The sequence below is a fragment of the Chelonia mydas genome, chromosome 6, assembly GCF_015237465.2.
Source record: "Chelonia mydas isolate rCheMyd1 chromosome 6, rCheMyd1.pri.v2, whole genome shotgun sequence".
NCBI lineage: Eukaryota > Metazoa > Chordata > Testudines > Cheloniidae > Chelonia > Chelonia mydas.
The window spans coordinates 117,817,463-117,843,073 of NC_051246.2; the positions used below are offsets into that span (position 1 = coordinate 117,817,463).

Consider the following 25,611-nt stretch of genomic DNA (forward strand, 5'->3'; position numbering starts at 1 on the left):
CTGAGGAGTCAGGGTCCTCTGGCTCCTTTTACAGAGAGTGGAAGAATATTTAGGGAGTTAGATACTCATTTCCCTTCCCTACCCCCCAGGACTCTTTGGTATTATTGCACTATTGATAATGACTAGGAGTTATTTTGGGGAAGTTTTATGGCCTGTGTTATACAGGAGGTCAGACTAGATGATCACAATGGATACTTCTGGCCTTGGAATCTATTAGTCTATATACTCTTGATAGTTAAGAAGCTGTAGTAAAATCAGATAGCCCATTTCAAATCACTAGGTCTCATATAATAAGTTTATATGTCAGTGCTGGAATCAGAGCTTCACAGGTTTTCAATGTTGCTGCTAGATAGTGGTTAGATTGCACCATCATCTGATCTATTTATTTTTAAGTGACCAATTACAGTAGCAGATTTCTTTTAAAAATTGTAAGCCTGAGAGGCCACTGATTACTCTTTATGCCAGAGTTAACATGGGTCACTTGTAGCTACTTGTCATTCCTGTAATGAGCACGATATTTTGACAGTGACTGTACCGAGCTTGGCTACAGTCTTTTTCAGTTGACTCACACATGACTCAAAAGTACTAGATAATCTATTACTTCTAATAGAAAGTGTTTCATACTCTGCTTATATATGACAATGATTAATGCTATATAAATACCTTAGACAGATAGAAAATAATTGGAAAGACCAGGTGGGTGAGGTAATATCTAACAGAAGCTGGTCCAATAAAATATATTACCTCACCCACCTGGTCTCTCTAATATCCTGGGACCAACATGGCTACAACAACAGAAAATAATTAGTAACATAGCTGATTAGTTTTTGGATTCAGTACATGTAACAGATTATGTCATAAATATAAAGGGAAGGGTAACTACCTTTCTGTATACAGTGCTATAAAATCCCTCCTGACCAGAGGCAACATTCTGTTACCTGTAAAGGGTGAAGAAACTCAGCTAACCTGGCTGGCACCTGACTCAAAGGACCAATAAGGGGACAAGATACTTTCAAATCTTGGGGGAATGTGGGGGGGGTTGCCTTTTGTTGTGCTTTTTGTTTACGTGGTGGTTCTCTCTTGGGACTGAGAGAGGCCAGACAGAAATCCATCTTTTCCAACCCATCCTAATCCAAGTCTCCAATATTGCAACCAGTATAGGTAAGCCAGGCAAGGCGGATTAGTTTATCTTTTGTTTTATGTAAATTTTCCCTGTGTTAAGAGGGAGGTTTATTCTTGTTCTCTGTAACTTTAAGGTTTTGCCCAGAGGGGGATCCTCTGTGTTTTGAATCTGAATACCCTGTAAAGTTTTTTCCATCCTGATTTTACAGAGATGACTTTTACCTTTCTTTTTTTTAATAAAATCCTTCTTTTAAGAACCTGACTGCTTTTTCCATTTTTCAAGATCCAGGGGTTTGGGTCTTTGATGATTTTGTAACAAATTGGTTAGGTTATTATTCTCAAGCCTCCCCAGGAAAGGGGGTGTGTAGGGCTTGGGGGGATATTTTGGGGGAAGATGTCTCCAGGTGGTCTCTTTCCCTCTTCTTTGTTTAAAATGCTTGGTGGTGGCAGCATACTGTTCAAGAACAAGGCAAAGTTTGTACCTTGGGGAAGTTTTTAACCTAAGATGGTAAGAATAAGCTTAGGGGGTCTTTCATGCGGGTCCCCACATCTGTAACCTAGAGTTCAGAATGGGGAAGGAACCCTGACAGATTACATGTTCAAAGTCATTTTAATAATTCTGACTGGCACACAAAATTTCATTTATAGAATGGGTATTGGGAAAGCAGGCATCTTGCTATTTGGGGCAGGTAACAAGCATGCAAAACAGATTGGGTCTTGTTGGACGTTACCTAAATTACTGCACTGACAAAAGGGCAAAGAAATAATAGTAGGTAAAACATCTGCCAGAAGCTGGATTGCCAAAAAAAAGGTCTCATGAGTATAAATAATCCCTGTTAACAAAGGTGTTTTTTTTTTTGAAACCGTGATTAGTTTAAGGCACAGACACCTGTTTCCATGAGAACAGGAACAGTATCCAGAAACCAAGTCCTTAGAGCTCTTGTCAATTGCACAGAGCTAACGCAGGAGGCTGCAAATACGTACTGCACATATGGATGTTAGGACCAGACAGAAGTCAACAATGGGTTATCTGGGGTGCGGGGGGAAGGGGAAGAGACAGATTTTATGCTAACATTTTAAAATCTCTTACTATTTTTGAAAGATGAGGAACCTTTTAGTTTATGCTGATTTTTAAAAATAGAATGTTAATCGTTATTTTTTTTGAACATTTTAAAATGTTCATCAAGAAGTGAATTTATTCTGGAAAACTGCATCTTTTGAGTGGCTAAAGACATGAGGCCAACCCTCAAGCACACGGATATTCAGGATAACTCCTCATTAGCTTAGTCCTTTAGAATTGTTCCCACAATTGATTTACATTCACATATCTTTTCCTTTTGGATCTTCCACATTTGAGACTCTATCACATACTGTTTTAGTATATGGTAGCACAAGTTCTTTGTAACTGCAGATGAGTTGTATATTTTGGGTAAGTTATACATAGGGCCCTACCAATTTCACATCCATGAAAAACACGTCATGGACCTTGAAATAAGCCCTTCCCCTTGAAATTGATGTTCCCTTGTTCCTAGGAGCATCCCAGTAAAGGGGGATCCTAGCTCCGGCTGGGCTGGAGAGGGACAGGACTTGTCCATCCCCTGCACAGCTGCTTGGGGAGGGGAGAGGGGAGGAAGAGGAGACCAGACCCACCTCCGGGTGCCCCTCCCCACTGCAGGACACTCTGGGACTGGGCAGCAGCCCCAGAGGTTCCTGCAGCTGGAGGAAGCTTGTGGAGTTAGATTCGATCTTTCCTGTGCTGCTGGGAGCACCCCAGCAAAGGGGGCTCCTAGCTGCTAGTCCGAGGAGGGCTGGGGCAGGACAGGACTCGTTCTTTCCCTGCAGGGCTGCTCTTGGGTATCTCTCCTTGCTGCAGATAGCTCTGCACACTCTTATCCCCACTCTGTCCAGCTCTGAAGGCAGGACAGAAGTGAGGGTGGCAATCCTCCATGACCCCGCTACAACAGATTTACGACCTCCCCCCCCCCCAATCCCTTTTGGGTCAGGACCCCCACAGTTACAACACAGTGAAATTTCAGATTTAAACATCTGAAAATGTGAAATTTACCAATTTTCAAATTCTATGGCTGTGAAATTGTCCATAAGGGACCGTGAATTTGGTAGGGCCCTAGTTATACAGGAAAGTCTTTTTATATCAGGTTTCCATATAATTTGCACAAATATTACCCAGGACTTAATAGAAAGCTGAGGGTTCATGTTTTCTATAGTAAAAATAAATGTCCTTAATTGACACATTATACGTTCACTATCCATTTATATATTTCTAATGTGACCATCATCATAGCATGTGGCTCCATTAGTTTGAAAATACAGTAAATAGCCCTAGCTTGATATACATGGGGAACTATACATGCTGCATGGGGAATTATGTGCATGTATGAGTGGGAGACCTCTAGGGAAACAGAGGAGCTGAAGAAATTGATGCTTGCAGTTCAGTGGGTGACATTCTTCATGCTGAATAAAGCCCCTGATGTTATGTAGCACTGTACTCCTTTAGAAGCTCTCTTTCAGATGAGATGTAAAAGTCAGGACTGAACACTTGTGTGGTGATTTTAAAAAAATCAATTTTGGTTAAAGTAGCAATCTAACCCTAATTCCAATGGTGGCAATTACCAGAGATTGGAACAATTTTTGCATCAAAATCCCACACCAGACAAAACTAATCTGATTTAAAGTTTCATTGTGAAAGATGAACTAAATGGCTCACACAAACTCTACCCCAGGTTTGCAAAACTTTTAGAATACCTGGGCAGCCCTGGACTACCTAGGAAACCCCCCCTCCCCAACCATGTCCCTTCTTTCCCACACATAGTCTCCTTTCTCCTGAAGGATCTAGGGCCCTTCTTTCACCCAGGAGTTGGCTCAACAGGGCCCTGCCCCCTAACTTCATCTTTTATGTGTCATCTGGTGGCTTCATGGCCTCTATTCATTCCTGTCTCAAAGTCTTTATGAAACATAGGGATGATCTGCTCTCTGCAGATCAGCTGTCTCCTGGCTGCCATGTTAGAAAGGAAAAACATTCAATTCCTGATACTGCATCTGAACTCAAGCAGGGGCCTGAGACATCACACACAGCTCTACTACAAAAGTTTAGACAGTGTTTTAACAAGAACAACGAGGAGTCCGGTGGCACCTTAAAGACTAACAGATTTATCTGGGCATAAGCTTTCATGGGTAAAAAACTCCACTTCCATCTGAAGCAGTGGGTTTTTTTACCCTTGTGCCCAAATAAATCTGTTAGTCTTTAAGGTGCCACCGGACCGCATGTTGTTTTTGTGGATACAGACTAACACGGCTATCCCTCTGATACTTGTTTTAACAAGATTGCTTGGCACTGCAGGGTTAAATAAACCCCAAACTCCAGGCAAACTTCAATTATAAATCCTTAATATTTATTATGTAAGTCACCGTGCAGTAAAATAACTACCCAAGAACCATCACACCATGTCTCTCCCTAGATGTGGCTGTACTGTAAATATAATATTCAATTGTGCAGTCCTTACTCATGGGACTAGTCCTGCTGAAGTCAATGCTTTTACACATGTGAGCAAGGGATACAGGTTCAAGTTTAAAAAGCCCTTTGCTGCTGGAAGAAAGGTGCTGTATAATGTAAAATCAATACCCTTAACCCTCTTGCAGAGCAAGTTGACAATAAATTATACCCAATGCAAAATATTCTGCTAATTGTATTAATGTTACCTCATGGCAACTTTGGAAAAAATATTTTGTTAAAAAAGGAAAAATCCACAATGAAACTAGAAGCAAAAAACTCAGGCTGCAGGTAACTGGTGTGCATGATGCTTTTGCAGGATGATCATATGGTTTGTAATTGATGCAATTTCTTGCAATAACAAAATGTTCCTGATCTTTTGCTGGTCACAAAGCAAATGTACTTTTACTATGTCAAGTAAAATCAAATATCTCTCCTTTCCACTTCCTGCTAGTTCTCAAGGATGCAGTTATATTCTATCCAGCTTAATAAGAAATTTGAACTAAATCGATTAGATTAGAACATAATAGTTTAAGATGTTGATGGCCACCAAAATGCTACCTCAATTTTCCTTCTTCAGTACTTTTCCTACATCTATTCAGATACAAGGGAGCAGAGAGTGAGTGAGTGAGAGAGAGAGAGAGGGATTTGAGTATGGCACTAAAGAATCTAGTGGTTTTATTAAATGTAAAGTCAGGAAATAAAATGTGGGTCACAGTCATTTCCCCCTGCTGATCGGTAGGTAGGTAGTTCCTGCATCAGGCACTGATGATCCCTATCAAAACATCATGCTGCCACAGAAAGAATTCAGTATATTACGCCATACGTTGGAGCCACAGGCAGGCAGGCAGGCAGATGGGCTCTTGTCCTTCTTGGAAGTATTAGCTTAGCAAAGTCCCACTCTACTGTACAGAATGCAGAGGGCTGAATCCTCATCTGCAATAGAGCAGAGCTCAGCATAGCTGAGGGAAGAGGAAAGTGGCTCTAAGGCACTTCACTGTTGTTCCGTGCACCTTAAAGCTGGCTGTGGACCAACCTACCCCCGCAGTGTGTGACCCCCTACAGGCCACTACACTGACAAACAAGGATCACCAGAGTGCAGTGTTCTCCTAACTTGCCCCTGAAATGCCCCCAACATGCCCATTATGTTAGAGAGGAGAGACAGGAAAGATCTGCCATGGAGCTGGCCCTATAGGATATCTTTATGCTGGACAGGGATTTCTTAACATGGATCTGGCCCAAAGTATTTTACTTTCTTTGCAGAGATTCCAGAATTAATTAATTCATGTTTATAAAACACTTTGTGAAAAGTGCTATATGAATACAAGGTATTTTTATTTTTATATCTCATATTAGCCAACGGTGTGGTGTGCAGCTTGGGGCCCTGTGACAAGCTTTTGAGGGCCCTGAAAACCCCTAGATTTTGCTTGCTAACTTATTCAGGTCACTAAATTTTAGCCAACATAGAAGAGGGTATCATATACCATCATGGGTTGTTTTTACTTCTGACGTATGCAGTTAACATTACAACAAACGTTACAGCAAAATCCAGCAGAAAACGCTTTCACTTCTGAGTATAAAATCTTCACTTTTCCCAAGTTACTAATAACTTGTACTGTGCCAGGTCTCTTGCAAGTACAGGTGCTATTATCTTTCTATTCTTCTTCTTAAGAGCCAGCAGCTCCAAAGCCAACTGGTAACAAAAGAAGCTTCTTTGCAAGAGATGAAATCAGAGTTGGAAATCTACAAAGAAAATAATACTAGACCGTCCTCCAAAATTCAGACCCTAAAAGCTCAGGTCAAGGAGCTGGAAGAAATCGCTACATCTGTAACCCGTGTAAAGTCACAGTCAGGTGCCTATATTTATACTCTCAAAAGGAAGAACCAAGAGTTAAGTGAAAGAGTCTCAGAATTAGAAAAACATCTGAGATAAGGTTCCAAGTCCCTTTCAAAAGTGTCAGTTTTACCAGACTCCAGGTGTGTTAACAATTTGACTGTAACAGACTAATGCATGATAAACTCAAAAAAAGAGAAACATTATTGTCTCCCAATATCCAATGCACCTCTGTTACCCACCAAAATGAGTATCTATGTACTGAATGAAAAGAGGGCATTTAGGAGCCATTGGGTCAGATTCTGACTTGAGTTACATCAGTGTTAGTCCTGAGTAGCTACATTGAATCAGTGGAATTACTCAGGAATTACATTAATATGAGTTCAGAATTTTGCTCAAAATACTATGTTTAAATTATTACTTTGCTTGCTGTTTCCTTTATTTTAATTCACGCCCCTCGCTCCTGGGGCTTGCTAGATTAAAGAGTTTATCTAGGCCTGCTTCTACAATCCCATTTGAAGTCTTAAACTTCAATCATATTCCATTCTTCAGCTGTATTGTGGGAGGGTCAAGGGCCTTGTTATAAGTGTTGAATGGGAGGGTCTGGAAACTGGGAGAGATCTTATCTGCATAGTCCCTCCTGTCACTCTACTATCTTATCTTGCAGTGATCTCTGGCCTCCTTCTAACCTTAAAATACATTGGGGGCCTGATTGTGCCCATACCTGTTTTGGGTCCCATTGGTTGTTTGTACGCTCTGGTGTACAATGGAATCTGGAATGCTTGTAGCCCTGGAGATCTGGATCTGATCTAGCCAGGGCCTTGTCTACATTAAGATGGTTCCCATAGTTGCTACCACTGATTCAGCTCCACTGGTGGCAATAATAGGGGGAGTACTAAAATACACATAGTGACCACCACATCCTCTACAGCTGCTCTCAGAAGATTTAGACAACACAATGGTTAAAATGCTGGCAGCTGCCTGAAGCCCTGTCTATAGTAGCACTTCCAATTATTTTAATGAAAAGTAATTAGTGTCTTCAGTAATACATAGCATATAGGGCCATCACTATAAAAGTCTATCTTTGGGGGTGTTCCTCTATCACTGATATTCAGGCTGCTCTTTAGTTAGTGAATTTTTTTTTAAATGAATCTCCCTCAATAAAGAAGGTGGGTTGAAATCACCGGGCAAAATGTTTTCCTAACTTGAACCTGCTTTGAGTCCAGAGAATCCAAAATATACTCTGAGAGATATGTGAGTCCTCAAGCTCTGTGACATTTGCTTCATAGAATCATAGAATCATAGAATATCAGGGTTGGAAGGGACCTCAGGAGGTCATCTAGTCCAACCCCCTGCTCAAAGCAGGACCAATCCCCAGTCAAATCATCCCAGCCAAGGCTTTGTCAAGCCTGACCTTAAAAACTTCCAAGGAAGGAGATTCTACCACCTCCCTAGGTAACGCATTCCAGTGTTTCACCACCCTCCTAGTGAAAAAGTTTTTCCTAATATCCAACCTAAACCTCCCCCACTGCAACTTGAGACCATTACTCCTTGTCCTGTCCTCTTCTACCACTGAGAATAGTCTAGAACCATCATCTCTGGAACCACCTCTCAGGTAGTTGAAAGCAGCTATCAAATCCCCCCTCATTCTTCTCTTCTGCAGATTAAACAATCCCAGTTCCCTCAGCCTCTCCTCATAAGTCATGTGTTCCAGACCCCTAATAATTTTTGTTGCCCTTCGCTGGACTCTCTCCAATTTATCCACATCCTTCTTGTAGTGTGGGGCCCAAAACTGGACACAGTACTCCAGATGAGGCCTCACCAATGTCGAATAGAGGGGAACGATCACGTCCCTCGATCTGCTCGCTATGCCCCTACTTATACATCCCAAAATGCCATTGGCCTTCTTGGCAACAAGGGCACACTGCTGACTCATATCCAGCTTCTCGTCCACTGTAACCCCTAGGTCCTTTTCCGCAGAACTGCTGCCTAGCCATTCGGTCCCTAGTCTGTAGCTGTGCATTGGGTTCTTCCGTCCTAAGTGCAGGACCCTGCACTTATCCTTATTGAACCGCATCAGGTTTCTTTTGGCCCAATCCTCCAATTTGTCTAGGTCCCTCTGTATCCTATCCCTGCCCTCCAGCGTATCTACCACTCCTCCCAGTTTAGTATCATCCGCAAATTTGCTGAGAGTGCAATCTACACCATCCTCCAGATCATTTATGAAGATATTGAACAAAACCAGCCCCAGAACCGACCCCTGGGGCACTCCACTTGACACCGGCTGCCAACTAGACATGGAGCCATTGATCACTACCCGTTGAGCCCGACAATCTAGCCAACTTTCTACCCACCTTATAGTGCTTATCCCTAGCTATTGCTTTTGACCGTGAGATTTTGGTTTATGGAATGTTAATATGTTTTATACAGGATGCTTCTGGTGAGGAGAGAAAAAGCAGAGCAAAAAGCAGCTAGCTTGGATAAGAAGTTGGCAGAAGTCAAAGACAAGTTATCCTCTTCCATGAATATAGATATCAAAGGACAAGAAGATCCTTTGGGATTTTTAGTAATAAAGGTAAGATTACCCAACTCTTCATTTATTTGCAGAGATTATGGGGATCGTTGCAGTGATAGTTTCTATTGCAAGTTCAATTTTGACTGCCCTGCTTTTCTGAGCACTCTGAGAAACGAAGCTACTGCCTAACATTTTCAATGGTTAGTCTCTGGCCAAGTGAGGAAGTGCTTTTGTCCCAGGTCAAATCCAAAACCGGAAGGGACCTTTCCAACTCTCACACAACAGTGTAAATCTCATGAGAACAGCTGTGTTTGTGGAATCTCTGTCATGCTTGGCACCTCTCTATCAAACGGCTACCAGAGCTCCTACCTCAAGTACCTGAAGTGCAGCATCTTCCCCCTTGCCCCAACCACACTATGGGAAGTGGTATAGGCAACAGTGGAATCTACACCCATGGCACACTTCCCATGGAATCCTACTCTCAGCATCAGCAGCTCCACTAAGCGAAACAAACAGCATCTCTTCCACAGGCCTGGAGCCCCCACTGTTTCCCTCTATTCATATCCATGGAGATGGAGTTTGGCTGACTGAGGTATTGTGGAAGGGGTGTCTCCTGCAGGTACTCCCATGTGCTGAAAACAAAGGACTCCAAAAAGATGTGCCATCCCACCTGCAGCCCTCAGCATGTTGGGGGAGGGGAATGACAGGATCACCACTGAGCTCCAGAGATCTCCAACTGGTGGAGAGCCCTTGGGAGTCACAGCCAGCTGATGTACATTAGAGCAACCAAAGCCCTCTCAGATGCAATAATTCTACTTGCAGGAATTGCAGTGCATTACTTGTCCATGAGACTGCATGCCTGGTTGGGGACTCCAGGGCTATATTAATGAGCAGAAGGGATGGAGTAAATAAAGAAATGAGGCTGCTAAATTTTTCTGTTGAATGAAACTCATGTTCCAACACCACATTTTAAATTTGTCTCTCTTCAGTATTGGTTTTTATTCCGCAGTTAAAAGCATAACAATGGCATAAAATGTTGAAGCTGTGTCTGTAGATGATTTGCTTTTATTATGCAGTTTCCAACGCTCTTGAAGGAACATTCACTAGAAAAGATAAGAATTGCACTTCTTGAAAAAGCCTTGGCTACTCAAGAAATGGAGCTTAAAGCTAGTAGGGAAACAATAGTGAATCTTGTTTCAGAAATGAAAGGATAAAAAAACAGCAGCTGGCCACACTGAACAACTGGCAATACTAAAGAAGGTAAGGGCAATACTTTCCATTAATCTCTTTTACCAACTATCAGTGATATAGCATAGTGGATAAGGGCCAGATTGCCTGGTCATACAAGGGAGAGCAAGATGCTCCCTTATTCCTTTGCATTGGCTGCCTGTGTTGTGAGTAACAGTGCAGGGTGCGGAGCAGAGCAGCTTCTTCAGGGCTGCTATATGTCTTCATTGTTCCAGCTAGCATAGACATGCAGGTGTGCTGGGGGAAGTACCCTGCACCCCTTGTTGACCTGGTGCAGAGTAGTTTCTACGTTGAGCAAGGCGGAAGGCAGATTGTGACTCTCATTGTCAACAATAGATAATTTTCCTAGAGTAAACAGGCTCTTTGGTGTTGGGCCTTACTACAGAGGCTGACCCATATTAATTTGGGGGCCTAATGGATGACTCAGAGGGGGTCCCAAAGAGACACCACGATGACTAGGGCAGTGATCATGCACCATGCTGGTGTGAGGCTCAAGTAAACAATTCGAGTGGTGGCCTGACAAAAGACACTCCTTTCCCTATTTTGGGATGAACAGCTCAGGAGAAAAGGTATGACTTCTTTGCATTATGGAAATATTGGCAGGATTCAAATATTTCATTTGCACAACTGCACCTGGCAAAATTGTGTCCATCCCAATAAGAAAACAGTAACCCTCTTGGAATGCTTTAGCAGCACAGATATTATTTAAAGAGGTTGAAAAACCTATCCTGGATTCTTGTCTGAATGAAACAGAAGCCCCCCCAAAGAGGCCATGCTGACAGACTGAGAAATATTGCGTTACTGTAATTTTCTTGCCTTTAGGAGAAGGATGAGGCTGTATTGACCAAGAACACCTTTGAAAGGAATAACACCATTCTCTTAGAAAGACTAGCAAATAGCTTGGGATAACTGTTGCCAAGAATTGCTCCATAAAGAGAAAAAATTCACTGAGTTAGATAGAGCTCTGCATGCCTCCATGTATGAGACTAAAACTACACAGACTCTATATCAAACCTTCATCAGTCAACTGGCTACACTTCTGAGCAACATCTTCATAACTGTGGCTGGGACAGAGGAAGCTATTAAAGAAAGGATACAAGAAATCCATGGCAGTGAACATTCTTGGAAACCTGTGAGTACAGTACTATCAAACCTAGCCTTTATGACTAAAATTTTGGTAAATCTGTTCTGAGAACTGTGCTGTTCAACATATTCATAATTGATCTGAAAAAGGGGGTAAACCATGAGGTGGCAAAGTTTGCAGACAATACAAAATTACTCAAGATAGTTAAGTCCAAAGCTGACTGCGAAGATTTACAAAGGGGTCTCACAAAATTGGCTGGCTGGGCAGCAAAATGTCAGATGAAATTCATTGTTGATAAGTATAAAGTAATACACATTGGAAAACATAAGCCCAACTATACATACAAAATGAAGGGATTTAAATTAGCTGTTACTACTAAAGAAAAAAATCTTGGCATCATCGTGAATCGTTCTCTGAAAACATACACTCAACAGGCAGCAGCAATCAAAAAAGCTAACAGAATGTTAGGAACCATTACGGAAAAGATCGATAATAAAACAGAAAAGTATCATAATGCCACTCTATAAATCCATGGTACACCCATACCTAGAATACTGTGTGCAGTTCTGGCCATCCCATCCTCCCAACCCTCGCAAAATATTAGAATTTGAAAACGAACAGAGAGGGGCAACAAAAATGATTATGGGTATGGAACAGCTTCCATATTATGAGAGATTAGAAAGACTGGGACTATTCGTTTTAGAAAAGAGATGACTGACTGCCAGAAGCTGGGACTGGATGACAGGAGATGGACCACTTGATAATTGCCCTGTTCTGCTCATTCCCTCTGAAGCATCTGGCATCAGTCATTATTGGAAGACTGGACACTGGGCTAGATGGACCATTGGTTTGACCCAGTGGTTTCGCCATTCTTATGGTCTTATTTTATTTTGTGAATAAAAACAATGGGACAAATTCATCCCTACTGAAACTTTGCTGACTTTAGTGGGATGACAGCAGGGATGGATTTGGCCTATTATTACAACAAAACAATATTATAAAGAAATATACTTATATTTCTTATAGTTTAGGAACAGTTCAAGAAAGCAAACAAATGGATTTCATTATGTAAAATGGAAGGCTGAGAGGTAACAGTGTTTCAACAATTTTTTACAGCTAGAACAAAATGTCTACCTGTACACTAATTTTGATTCCCACAAATAGTGTGTTGAAGACTTGTGGAAATGCAGAAAACCCCATTTAATTTTTTTGTAAAAGGAGAGAAGATCTCATTTGAAAAGCATTCTCTCCTCCACCATGTGATCACTGCAGGAAGACAGAAAGTTGTACAATTCCTACATACACAAAAGTGAAATTGTCTCCCTTTGTGCTCAGTGAGGGGTGAAAATCTATAGCCTTTGTTTTCAGGAGGTCATGCTAGATTGTCATAATGGTCTTAAAAATCTATCATTTTTTTCCTATGTTGGAGCTTTGCTCAGTGTTTGTGGGGGGCAGAAGGGAATCAGGGAGACAGTTATGAAAAGAAGTGGGGAGCCTAACTCCAGTAGCTTCTGTAGAGTTACTCCAGATTTATGCCAGCATAGCAGAGGATAAATTTGGCCCATTGTGTCTCTTTACTACTAGAACTTATTTTTAGGCCAGAGCTAACTAAAAAATAATGCACGTTAGCAGAAATGCAAGAATTAATTTTATACAAGTAGCTTAGCAACACTAACAGTATGATATGCATAAATAAGAATGGAAAGAAAATAGCCTTTGACAATATAAACTCACTCTTACTGAAGCAACAGAGAATCATATGACCTTGCTTTAAATTACAGATGGATTAATATTTTTATTTTGTGACTAACCCTATAACTACAATGGGCCAATTTCATTCCTACTGAAACTTCACTGACTTTAGTTTAATCTGTAGACCACAGATGTACTGAATTTGAAAAGTCATCCTTAAAACAGCTTGAAGCACTTACCTGTTAACACTTTGGTGTGCTGCTACAGCCACCGTGGTCTCCCTCTTACAATATGTACTGAGTATTGAGACTGGGGATTGTCTCACTCATTGTGGCATCGAATAAGATGAGAAAATAATGAACTGCCAATGCTATATCTGATCTGGGAGAAGATCCATCGATTTCTAAATCAAGAGAAAATATTGGAAGTAACATTTGCAGTAAGTTTTAAATATTTCCCCCCACTACATTGTAAAAGAAAGGTAAATGAATAATTTTGTAAACAAATATTAATGAAACAGCCAGTAAATGTAATGATATATTTAGCAACATGTTTGCCATTAGGTCTGTAATATTTAGTCTCTTCCTCAAAAATTTCAAACTAGAAACAAACTCTTAGCCAAGATTTTTCTGTGAAATTGTGAAGTAAAATACTCTCCAATATGAATTAGAATAGCATCTGCTGTCACACTATGTAGCTAAATATTATAAGGTTTTTTTCATACATCATGGCATAAGCAATTGGTTTCAAGAAAGATATTTGGCATACTATTGCTCTATGGCATAATGTTTATTCCTGGGGGAATTGTGCGTCACTGCGCGTGTGCAGAATTCATGGCCCCCACATATTTCTTTGCTTACCGACAGAAAAATGACTTCTGATGGGGAAGCAAAGGGAAGCTGCAAGAATGGTCATGTGCCCACTCCCTGTCAGTGCAGACTGGTCAGTTTGGGTACCCAGAGCAGCTGGTAGAGACGTAAATCACCACCTGTGTGTGTGTATGGGCGGGGGGGAACTTGGTAGTCATGTGTGAGAGAGAGAGAGACACTCTTTCTCTCTTGCTCGCTATTGCAGCATGCTCAGTGTGGCGGGGCAGGGCTTTGGGGTATTTCTGAAGAGGTAGGTGTGGGGCAGGCTCTGTTCCCACAGGCAAGGGAGAATGTAGCAAACTGCATGCTTAGTGAATTGTTCCCATTGTTCTTAGTGAATTTCCCCAGGAGTATAAAACAGGTGTAAACATTTTTAGGCTCCTTTACATTGCCAGAGTGGGTTAAAGGAGCCTTATTGTAAAGGACAGTATGGCCTTATAAAGGTTTATGGTGTTTTAGTGATTAGAACTGGTCTAAAGTTTTGGACTGAAAAAAATTTCCTATCAAAATGTGCTCTATGACCTGTTTGTGACTGACCTTTCTGGAGACAGTCAGTAGCCAGTATAAATTGTGAGTTTGAGTCCCCAGCCCTCACTTGCTCTTCAGTTGTCAATGATGTAACACTGAGCATATGGCTGCATATATTTGTTGACTAATAATTAGAAGTAAAGGGTCAATACTAGTTACATTACTGTTAAACAGAGGGTGTTTGGTGATTTCCTCCAATGCTCCCCATTCCCATTCTCCATCCATTGTATTGTAGTTTAAATAAATTACCAAAATAATTGAAACGAGCTGGATTATATTGCATTATTTTGACATAAAATATGCAGAATTTTAAAATATTGTGTGCAGAATTTTTATTTTTTTTTGGTGCAGAATTCCCCCAGGAGTAAATGTTGCACAATTGGCCTGAAACATTATGGAGGATTTCATCTCCTCAAATACATCACATATTGGCTATTGCTGGAGGTGGAATACTACACTAGATGGACCATTGATGCCTTCCAATATGGCAATCCAATGTTCTTAAACTACCTTGGATTGTAATCCTCTGGGACAAAATAGCATTGGCTTTATTATGATGTTTGTGACAATATATAGTCCAAATTCTGCACTGTTCTGCATGGGTGCATTAGGAGAGGTAACCTCTTTCTTCCAGTTCTTTAGCAGGGTGGCATTCCTAACTAGCCCACAATAGAGGGCTTGGGAGGGGGATGGACTCCTATGATGAAACATGGCCCAAAATGGGGCATGATTGGCTGACTAGGGGGTATGGACAGTCCCTCAGCCATCAGTGCACATTCTGCCATTGGAAGCATGCATTAGCCTCAGATACACATTGGTCCTTCTCAAAAGAGCAGCCTGCATCCTGGAATGTTGCATAGGATGGCAGAGCGCACACTGGACTGTATTTCTGGTTATCCTCACAGTGCTGGCAGGGATTTGGCCCCAAGAAGAGTAGTTCTGAAACTCTCTTGAAGGTGGATGTATCAGAACATAAGGATGCCAGGAAGTAACAAGTATGTCAAAGTGCCAAATTGCTGTCTTTTACCCATAGAAAACTGATGAACTGCAGCAGAAAGTTCTGTCACTAACCAGTCAGCTAGAACAGCAGCATGATCTATATCATGAGGCTCTGAGTAAATCCTATAAAGCTGAAGAAGTGCTTCAAAAACAAAAGGGATCCCTAAAGCGCGTGGGAAAAAAAGCTTGCTGCAGAAGATTTGCTCTTAGAGAGATTTATCTCTGAAAGGAAGAAAGTAAGGAGACTTCTTTAAAGTTCACACCGACGTCTCGCAACAGAAACACTGACACTGCAGAGTCAAACTGCATTTAGCTCTGATGGGGCAGAGGAACTGGGTAGAAAGCAGGAAGGGCCCAGTCCTGCAAGGTGCTGACACAGCCCTCAACTTTCATTGACTTCATTGGCATTGAGGGTGCTCAGCACTCTGAAGGAGGCACTCACAGTTTCTGCAAGGGCAGACTCCAGGAAAAAGGCCCAGTGTGTAAATGTATTGGCAGGTTTCCAGTGGTAGTGGCCAGTGAGGAATTAGGGTCCTGCGAGAGATACAAACAACATACACTTCTAATCTTACAACTGTACATCATTTCTTTTCTTTTTACCTTCCATGTTATCCCATTCTCTTCTTCACTCTCTTCCTCTCCTTATCGTTCTCCTTTTTACATTCTCATCTCTTCCTGTCTGTCCCCCTACCATTTGCTCTCATGCTTTCTCAGATGGATCTCTACATTTTCCTCCTCCTCTATCATCTCTCTTTTCTTCCCATCATCCCTGCATAGCTTCTTCCCTTCCCCAGCTTTCCAATTTTGTGGGTGGCAGCACCCCCTGTTTTGAAGTGGTTTCCATTATATGCAGGGTTTACTATTTTGTTCAATGGCTTTCAACATTCCCACTCTAAAAATTGTTCCGGTGCCATTGCAACCATGCAGTGTTTGTATGGAAGGCCTGCCCTAGGGGAAAGGGAAGCAAACAGCACAACTTCTCTGCTTTTCGCTGGTTTCAGGGCCTTCCATTCTTTCTCCCCGATTTTGCTCCTCCTGCTGCTAGGTAGCATCTAGCTTATAATACATCTAGGCAGATGATTTTCTAACCTGCTTTACCTGATTGTGACTAACAAACACTCCCATAATGCACCAGCTGAACAAGTAAGGGGAGAAACTTAAAAATTGGACCAGTAGGTATGTCATTTTGTAATATGCGTTTCAAAGCACTGGAATACAATTTAAAGAGTCTTTATGGACTGTAGCAGGGCGCACTTTGCTCCTGGTCCAGCACCACAGATGCTGTTCAGACTTCACTGGTTAGGTATTCACGCTGTGCAGTTTATTTAAATTCCTTCCATCAATATCTTTACAGGTTTCAGAGTAGCAACCGTGTTAGTCTGTATCTGCAAAAAGAACAGGAGTACTTGTGGCACCTTAGAGACTAACAAATTTATTTGAGTATAAGCTTTCATGGGCTACAGCCCACTTCATCAGATGCATAGAATGGAACATATAGTGAGAAGATATACATACATACAGAGAACATGAAAAGGTGGAAGTTGCCATACCAACTCTAAGAGGCTAATTAATTAAGATGAGCTAATATCTTTACAGTTCATGCAGCAATACTATTTACAACATCCCTTGTACCATCAGCCCTTTCACCCAGAGCCCAAGAGGAGGAGAAGTCTCCCTTCCTTGTGTGCTCTCTAGGGCCTGGTGTACACTAGAAAATTAGGTCAGTATACCTATATTGCTTAAGGGTATCCCTGAATGACACAGTTAAACCGACCTAACCCAGTGAAGACAGCACCTAGCTACTGCCTCTCGGGGAGGTGGATTACCTACACTGACAGAAGAACCCTGCCTTTCAGCATAGGTAGCATCTTCACTGAAGTACTGCATTCGTGCCACAGTAGCAGTTCATGCGTAGACAAGCCCTAAGTCTGAGCTCAGGCAACCCTGCTCCTCTCTTCCTGCACTTGCTTCCTGTGCCTTTTTATCAGCACTCAGTTGATGGGCTAATGAATCCTTAGTGCAGGAGCCTGCCAGCCTGATTAGATAGTTCAATCAGACCTCTCTGGGGAAACAATTAGTGCCAGAGTGATCAGAGTTCTGGCTCAATTCCTAGCTTACAGCACTCTGTCACATGGACATTTTTTAAACTTATACAGAAAAATGTATAAATGTCTTTGTAGAAAATGTATTTCTAATAACAAGGATGTGAAGTAATAAAAGGGGGGGGGGACAAGTAAAAAGACACTAAAAAGAAAATGACTCTTAAATGACCTATTTGTAACCTTGACTAGAATCATGCTAAAGATTGTTTAATACATTTTACTCGCTTGCTTCTTATGCAGCACATGGGGTTTCTGCAAGAGCTGACAGGGAAGCTACAGATTAATCAGGTTAGCTCACCAGAAAGTCTGCACTGCCAATATGAAATGCTCTTGGACAAAGCAGAACAGCTCAGTAAACTGATACAGAATATCTCATTGCGAACAAGAACTGCATCTTTAATTTGCAGAAGGTCAGTGTAAATTCTCATTTTCACATTTTAAAGACCATTTCTCTTGTTGAGAATGGCTGATCAACATTACTAAGCTGCATGAGTCTTGTAGTAATGTCTGCACTTCTGTCATAAACCCCTGTAGGAACTGGATGAATGACAATGTCCACTGAAAAATACATAGATAAGTAGATTTTCATTCAAATGATATCAAAATTAAGCCTAATCAAAAACAGAAAATATATTCTTCTTCCAGTTGAACTGTAAACCTTGGTAACTGATACAGAATTTGTTATTTTCACCTGAAAATGCCAAAGATATCATATTTCAAATAACTTGCTTTATGATTTCAGTACTTGGTTATAAATAGGAATTCTGGGCAAGTTTTACACCTAATGAATGTTTGTTCCCTGAAGTCTGTATATATTAATGTATAAACTTACTAAATAAAACTGCTTACACAAACTTAATAATCAATCCAAAATAACATTTTGCATGTGGTTTAACACTTTAACTCCAGAAAACACTTTGGGTTAAATTCAGGGACAAGCACTCAGCCCAAGTAATGGGTACTTTTTTGGAGAGAGAAGGAAGGAAGAGGGAATTTCATGGATGAAATAGCCATCTGTGGTACAACATATCCTGACTGCTGGGATGTGTAAAAAGGAGGGGAACTGAAGATATGTGCAGTGATGGGTTTGTCCCAATCTTTCCTCCTCCTTCAGCCTACTCCTGCCCCACCCTCTCTGGTCTTCTGCTTTAAAGGGTGCCCCCACAGAGTTGGGCTCCATGTCACACAGAGCTATGCAATACACAGGACAAGCCATGGTTGTAATGTTTCAGTATTCGGTCTTCTTCAAGTAGGAGATGGGATGAAACAAGAATAATATTTTTAAAGGCTACAGCCAACAATGTTCCAGTACATATTTAGGGGTTCTTCTGAAGCAAATACTGGATGAAAAACTCTGGTCGGCACTGTTTAAAATAGGGTTTATCCTTGGCAGTCATGATAAAGTGCAGTGGGTAAACATGTTAAGTGCATCACACACAGATGTTTTATGATTTTTTTTTTTGGTAAGTTTTATTAAACAAAGCTGGGTCTTTTCCCTGCTTCACAAGTGAAGAGGAAGGGTCTGTGATTTAAAAAAACCCAAAACTATTAGAATACTGGAATATTTTCAGTGCTTAAAGAATCTTAATAGACTTCCCAAACATCAGCTAAAGCATTAAGTCAGCCTATTAAAATGATAACCTAATACATGCATGAAAGACTTCCCAAATAGCAATATACATGCTTAAAGGCAACCGTGGCTTAGACAAATCAGGTACTATGTCAGCCTGACCTCTCACTCAAAGCTACTCACTAGAGTATTTTTGTTTTAGGTAAGAAGAAATGTCAAATGTCAACAGCAGGAATTCAAATCTTTTATAGCATATCCTGTAAAAAAACCCAACCCTCTCTTAATGCAGGTAAATTCTCAAAGGGAAAAAATCAAAATGAAGACTTGGCAGATAGAACAACTGACAGAGAAGATCAAACAGTTTGAAAAAGGAAAAGAGCAACAGGTCTGCTTGAATACTGGGCAGGATCCACAGAGCCTGAAAGCCCAGAAAGAATCTGAGAAACTTCAGGAACTGCTTAGTGAAATGAAAATGTCAAATCAAACTCTCCAGGCAAAATTTGTGAGTGTAAATGATCTCAAAGTAAGTATAGCTATCTGTAAAATCAGATGAGAAATGGCTACTAATTAAATTCTGGGAATTCAGCCTTTTCTCTTCTATTTCTAAGATTTTTAGGATTTTTAAAAAACATTTTTTTGCAGAACAAAACCATAGAAGAACTCAGTAAATCTTTGGAAAAATTTGAAAAGTTTAAGGAGAAAGCAGCTAGAAAGGTGGTCAGTTTGAAAACAGAACTAGACTACACAGAACATGAGGCAAGGAAGGAGAAAGAGAGGGCCCATCATATGTTGGAAGCAGTTACTAATGAGCTCCACATAGCAAAAAGAGCACTTGAAGAAGTAGCAAGAAGAGAAAAACAGGTACTTTCCTCCCATTGCTATTAAAGCAAATTATTAATGTCTTTTTTGCAACTCTTAAAAAGCTGATTAAATAGTTTTTAGTGGCTCTGGCCCATATTAGTTGCAACTCAGTTCACACAGTGGTAGCTCAAGGAGTTTTTAAGAGACTTATTCAACAACCTGAAAAAAAGATTTTTATCCCAAAGATATCATGAACTGTGTTGCAGAAGAGAATAGGAATATCACAAGCACCATATTATTCCCTAAAAGGTCATTAGAAGTTATCTCATCCAGATTTTTTAAAGAGGGGGGAAAAGGAAAAAATTTCTAGGGCTTTAATTAATTAAAAATTTGTCTAGGTGTAGATTTTTTTTACCCTAAAACTGATTCTAGCAACATTCTTATCACATCCACTGCCTTATTACAATTATTGTGTAAAAGTAAGTGATATTTTTTGATTTTCTTGTTGTGGTTCTTTGTAGCTTGTTGACTTTAGAGAAGCCATTACAAAAATTATGGGATTTTGCATAAATACATTGGCTATATCAGACAAGGAGGTCATCAGACAACTAAAGCAATTTATACAAGCCTATGAATTTTCTAAAGTTACTTCTAACAATGAATCAAAACTTTTGTGTGGTTTTACAACTGGATTTGAGAATCAGTAATGTGTATTTTGCTTCTTCTCAACACAACCTAGATTTTAGTGAGGATTTCTAGACTTCTGTAATATCATAGGTATAATCTAGTGATCAGTGCACAAGACTGGAAGTCTGGATTATATTCCTGGTTCTGTCACTTAATTGCAATGATACCTTGGGCACTCGCTGGCTCATGTTCCCTAGCCAATAGTTATCTGCTATAAAGTAGTGTTCTGAGCCTTAATTATTTGTTTAATGCTTTGAAACCCATGGACGAAAGACACAATATAAGGATTATATAGGCTTGAATAGAGACTGGGAATGGCTAAGTCATTATGCAAGGTAATCTATTTCCCCTTGTTTTTTCCTACCTACATCCCCCTCCTCACCCCTCCCCCCCCCGCCCGTTCCTTAGACGTTCTTGTTAAATCCTGGATTTGTGCTGGAAATGGCCCACCTTGATTATCATACACATTGTAAGGAGAGGTTTCAGAGTAACAGCCGTGTTAGTCTGTATTCGCAAAAAGAAAAGGAGTACTTGTGGCACCTTAGAGACTAACTAATTTATTTGAGCATAAGCTTTCGTGAGCTACAGCTCACTTCATCAGATGCATACTGTGGAAAGTATAGAAGATCTTTTTATACACACAAAGCATGAAAAAATGGGTGTTTACCACTACAAAAGGTTTTCTCTCCCCCTACCCCACTCTCCTGCTGGTAATAGCTTACCTAAAGTGATCACTCACCATCACAGGGCCTAATAACATCAGCCACACTATCAGAGGCTCGTTCACCTGCACATCCACCAATGTGATATATGCCATCATGTGCCAGCAATGCCCCTCTGCCATGTACATTGGTCAAACTGGACAGTCTCTACGTAAAAGAATAAATGGACACAAATCAGATGTCAAGAATTATAACATTCATAAACCAGTCGGAGAACACTTCAATCTCTCTGGTCATGCGATTACAGACATGAAAGTTGCGATATTACAACAAAAAAACTTCAAAACCAGACTCCAGCGAGAGACTGTTGAATTGGAATTCATTTGCAAATTGGATACAATTAACTTAGGCTTGAATAGAGACTGGGAGTGGCTAAGTCATTATGCAAGGTAACCTATTTCCCCTTGTTTTTTCCCACCCCCCCGCCCCCCAGACATTCTTGTTAAACCCTGGATTTGTACTGGAAATGGCCCACCTTGATTATCATACACATTGTAAGGAGAGTGATCACTTTAGGTAAGCTATTACCAACAGGAGAGTGGGTTTGTGTGTGTGTGTGGGGGGGGGGGGGGGGGGGGAGAAAACCTGGATTTATGCTGGAAATGGCCCAACTTGATTATCATACACATTGTAAGGAGAGTGATCACTTTAGATAAGCTATTACCAGCAGGAGAGTGGGGTGGGGGGAGAGAAAACCTTTTGTAGTGGTAAACACCCATTTTTCCATGGTTTGTGTGTATAAAAAGATCTTCTATACTTTCCACAGTATGCATGCGATGAAGTGAGCTGTAGCTCACTGAAGCTTATGCTCAAAAAATTGGTTAATCTCTAAGGTGCCCCAAGTACTCCTTTTCTTTTTGCGAATACAGACTAACACGGCTGTTACTCTGAAACCTGTCATATAAGGATAAAGTATCGTTATATTAATCTTCACAAATCATCAAACAGTTGTTGAAGAGTACCACCTACTAAATAATTTAAGTGTATTATTTTCACCATGATCTATAGTACTTAATAAAAAAAAAGGCATGTACTATATCCTCAGCTGCCGTAATTCATGGCCCCATGAATTTTTTGTAGATTAGCCTGGATTTGTGAGAAGTTAGAAATAAATATCAAGGGCCACAAATTTTTAAAGGGGAGGCAAAGCTCTGCGAATTACTCCAAAAACTGTACATGCAAGTTGTGGGCCATGAGCAAAATTATAACATGTGAACTACCAATAAAAACATTTTCTGATTTAGTATATTTCCAAAAGCATGGCCTGAATTTTACAAGTGTTATGCAAACACAACTCCATATGAAATCAATGGGAGCTATACATGCTCAATACCTCTGAAAATTAGGCTTTTGCCTTTTAACCCACTCTTAGTATTTTTATATAAATTTTACTGTTCTTAGTTATTACTGTTGTTTTTACGCCATTGTATTTTATTTAATCTCTCATGACAGTATTTCTGTTATTTGTCTCTCAGTTGTTGATTTTATTTTTATAAATGTTATGTTAGATTCTCTTTCATATATTCCTTTACTCCCCATTATTTATTATTGTTATTTAGATAGTGGCAGTATTCCAAATGAGCTAGGGATTCTCCAAACATCTGAGGTCCCATTTCTTGCCCTTAAGAGTCTACAGTGTAAAAAGACAAAGACAGACAAAAGTTGTGGAAAACAGACATGACATACAAGTAGAGCAAGCAGAGTGATAATAAGAACGAGTATTTTAGTTTGTTTAATTTAAATAACTCCATTCCCCCCTATAATTCAGCCATTTTATCATCTTCTCACACAAGTCCCAGCTTCATTTCCCGTGTCCCATGCCCTTCCCCCTAACATTCAACCTCCTCTCTACATATAGATGAGCAGTTCATTCATGAGGTAAAATAATAATTAATAATAATAAGAGAAGGTTACTCACCTTGTGCGGTAACTGAGGTTCTTTGAGATGAGTGTCCCTGTGGGTGCTCCGCTCTTGGTGGGACGTACCAACACCTGGAGTGGAGCACCCACAGGTACATTGCTTGAAGAAGAATAAAAAATACAAGAGATGAATTACTCAGCTAATTTCTTGTAAGGATTACTGAGAAAATGGGAATACAGGAGGGATTTAAATGAGGAGAGGTTGGTGACATTGTAGACTAGCTCAAGCAGGGTGTTCAATGTGTAGGGTGTAGCATGAGAAGGAACCCTGAAGACAGTTGTGCATGAACCAGGCAAATAGCATAACTCTTACATATCATTAGGTCTTATCTTTTCATTTTGTCTTGCTGCCTTATTTCCCATTTTTATAAGATACCTCTGACTGTTATAGATACTGTGTTCCAGAGACATCTTCTTCCACAAATCCACTAGTGTTCGTTCAAAACTGCAGGGATCCAATGAAGATGGAGACAGACATCTGGATTTTTGGCACACCTCAATTTGCCTTTTAAAATATTTAACTTGAGCCCATGTGTTCTTCTTATTAAAGAAATTAATGTGGGAATATTGGTAATTTATGGTGAATCCTAGAGACTCTAGCATTCTAATCAGAAGATTTCTCTTCTTCTCCTCTGGTAGTATTCTTCATCAACTAACCATCTCATGAGTTCCCAACTCTGCAGTGCCACAACACTGTAATCACAGATATGTATTTTAGGTGGGTGTGACATTCCCCAGGATACAATCTGGACTGTTGAACAGCTCAATTCTCAATTGTCCCCTCAATTCTCCAACCTGGGGTGCCTTTTATGTTGCTTTGCTATTAGAGCAGCCACTCCTGGCTTGTTCACACACAGCCTCTCATGATATCAGTGCTCTAGCCAGTCACTCCTGAATTATATTGCAGGATGATCAGTGAATTTGCAGTCCCAGACTTGTCCCCAGAAATGTGCATCTTGTATTGCCCAGCAACCTCCTGGACAATACAGTGCTTATAGAAAGTTTGTAATTTCATTAACAGAAAATGGTATGCACAAACCCTGTTATCGCAAATGGAGGTTCCCAAACGCTTCAGTTCAAACGCACACTGGTTTAGTTAAAACAATAGAGCAGGTTTATTAACTATGGAAAAACAGATTTAAGTGATTACAAGTAACGATGCTTAAAAGTCAGAATTGGTTACAAAGAAATAAAAGGTAAAGGGAAACTAATTCCTAATTTAACAAGCTAAGTGAATTTAAAAGCAGAAGGTTTCTCTCACCAAATGCTTACAGCAGTCTGGCTGGATTCCTTCAGCCAGGACCACTCCCCGAGTTCATTGATGCTTCTTTTGTCTTTCAAATGTTTATCCGTGAGTAGAGATGAGGGAAGAGAGGTGATTTGTGTCCTCTGTTCCTCATTTTTATATCTTTTCCTCCTCTTTGAGAATAATTTCCAGCTGGGGTTCAGGCAACACCCATTCTATTTACACGGAAACACTCCAGCTTTTCCATTGTCAAGATGTAAATTTCTCACTCACACCCTTTTTCCTGCCAAAGAATGGCTGCTTACCCAGATGATAGTCCATTTGATTGTTTTGACACATGGATGAGGCATCAGTTTGCCTTTTGTCTCTGAGGAACTGGTCTGGACTGCTTCCTCAGATTCGGAATATGCCTTAGTAACATCATAAAGTAGAATCTTATACTTTACACATATATTATACTTGCCACACATATTTTACCAGGACAATAATGATCAGTGAATTAGGAGTTTTCATAGAATCATAGAAGATAAGGGTTGGAAGAGACCTCAGGAGGTCATCTAGTCCAACCCCCTGCTCAACTCAGGACAAACCCCAACTAAATCATCCCAGTCAAGGCTTTGTCAAGCCTGACCTTAAAAACCTCTAAGGAAGAAGATTCCACCACCTCCCTAGTAACCCATTCCGGTGCTTTACCACTCTCCTAGGGAAAAGTTTTTCCTAATGTCCAACGTAAATCTCCTCCACTGCAACTTGAGACCATTACTCCTTGTTCTGTCATCTGCTACCACTGAGAACAGTTTAGATCCATCCTCTTTGGAACCCCCTTTCAGGTAGTTGAAAGCAGTTATCAAATCCCCCTTCATTCTTCTCTTCCGCATACTAAACAATCCCAGTTTCCTCAGCCTCTCCTCATAAGTCATGTGATCCAGCCCCCTAATTATTTTTGTTGCCCTCCCCTGGATTCTTTCCAATTTTTCCACATCCTTCTTCTAGTGTGGGGCCCAAAACTGGACACAGTACTCCAGATGAGGCCTCACCAACACCGAGTATTTACAAGGCAATTGTCCAGTTAAGATCATATAAATCATGTCCTAGTTACACAGATGTAATGGGCCTAAATTCTCCTTTCACACCAGGGTAAATCAGAAGTAACTCAGTTGAAGT

General features: G+C 40.6%; 1 pseudogene; it reads left to right on the forward strand.

Moving 5' to 3' along the window:
• Positions 1–6,353: 6,353 nt before the first annotated feature.
• On the forward strand, positions 6,354–23,713 carry LOC122466313 (annotated as a pseudogene).
• Positions 23,714–25,611: the final 1,898 nt, after the last annotated feature.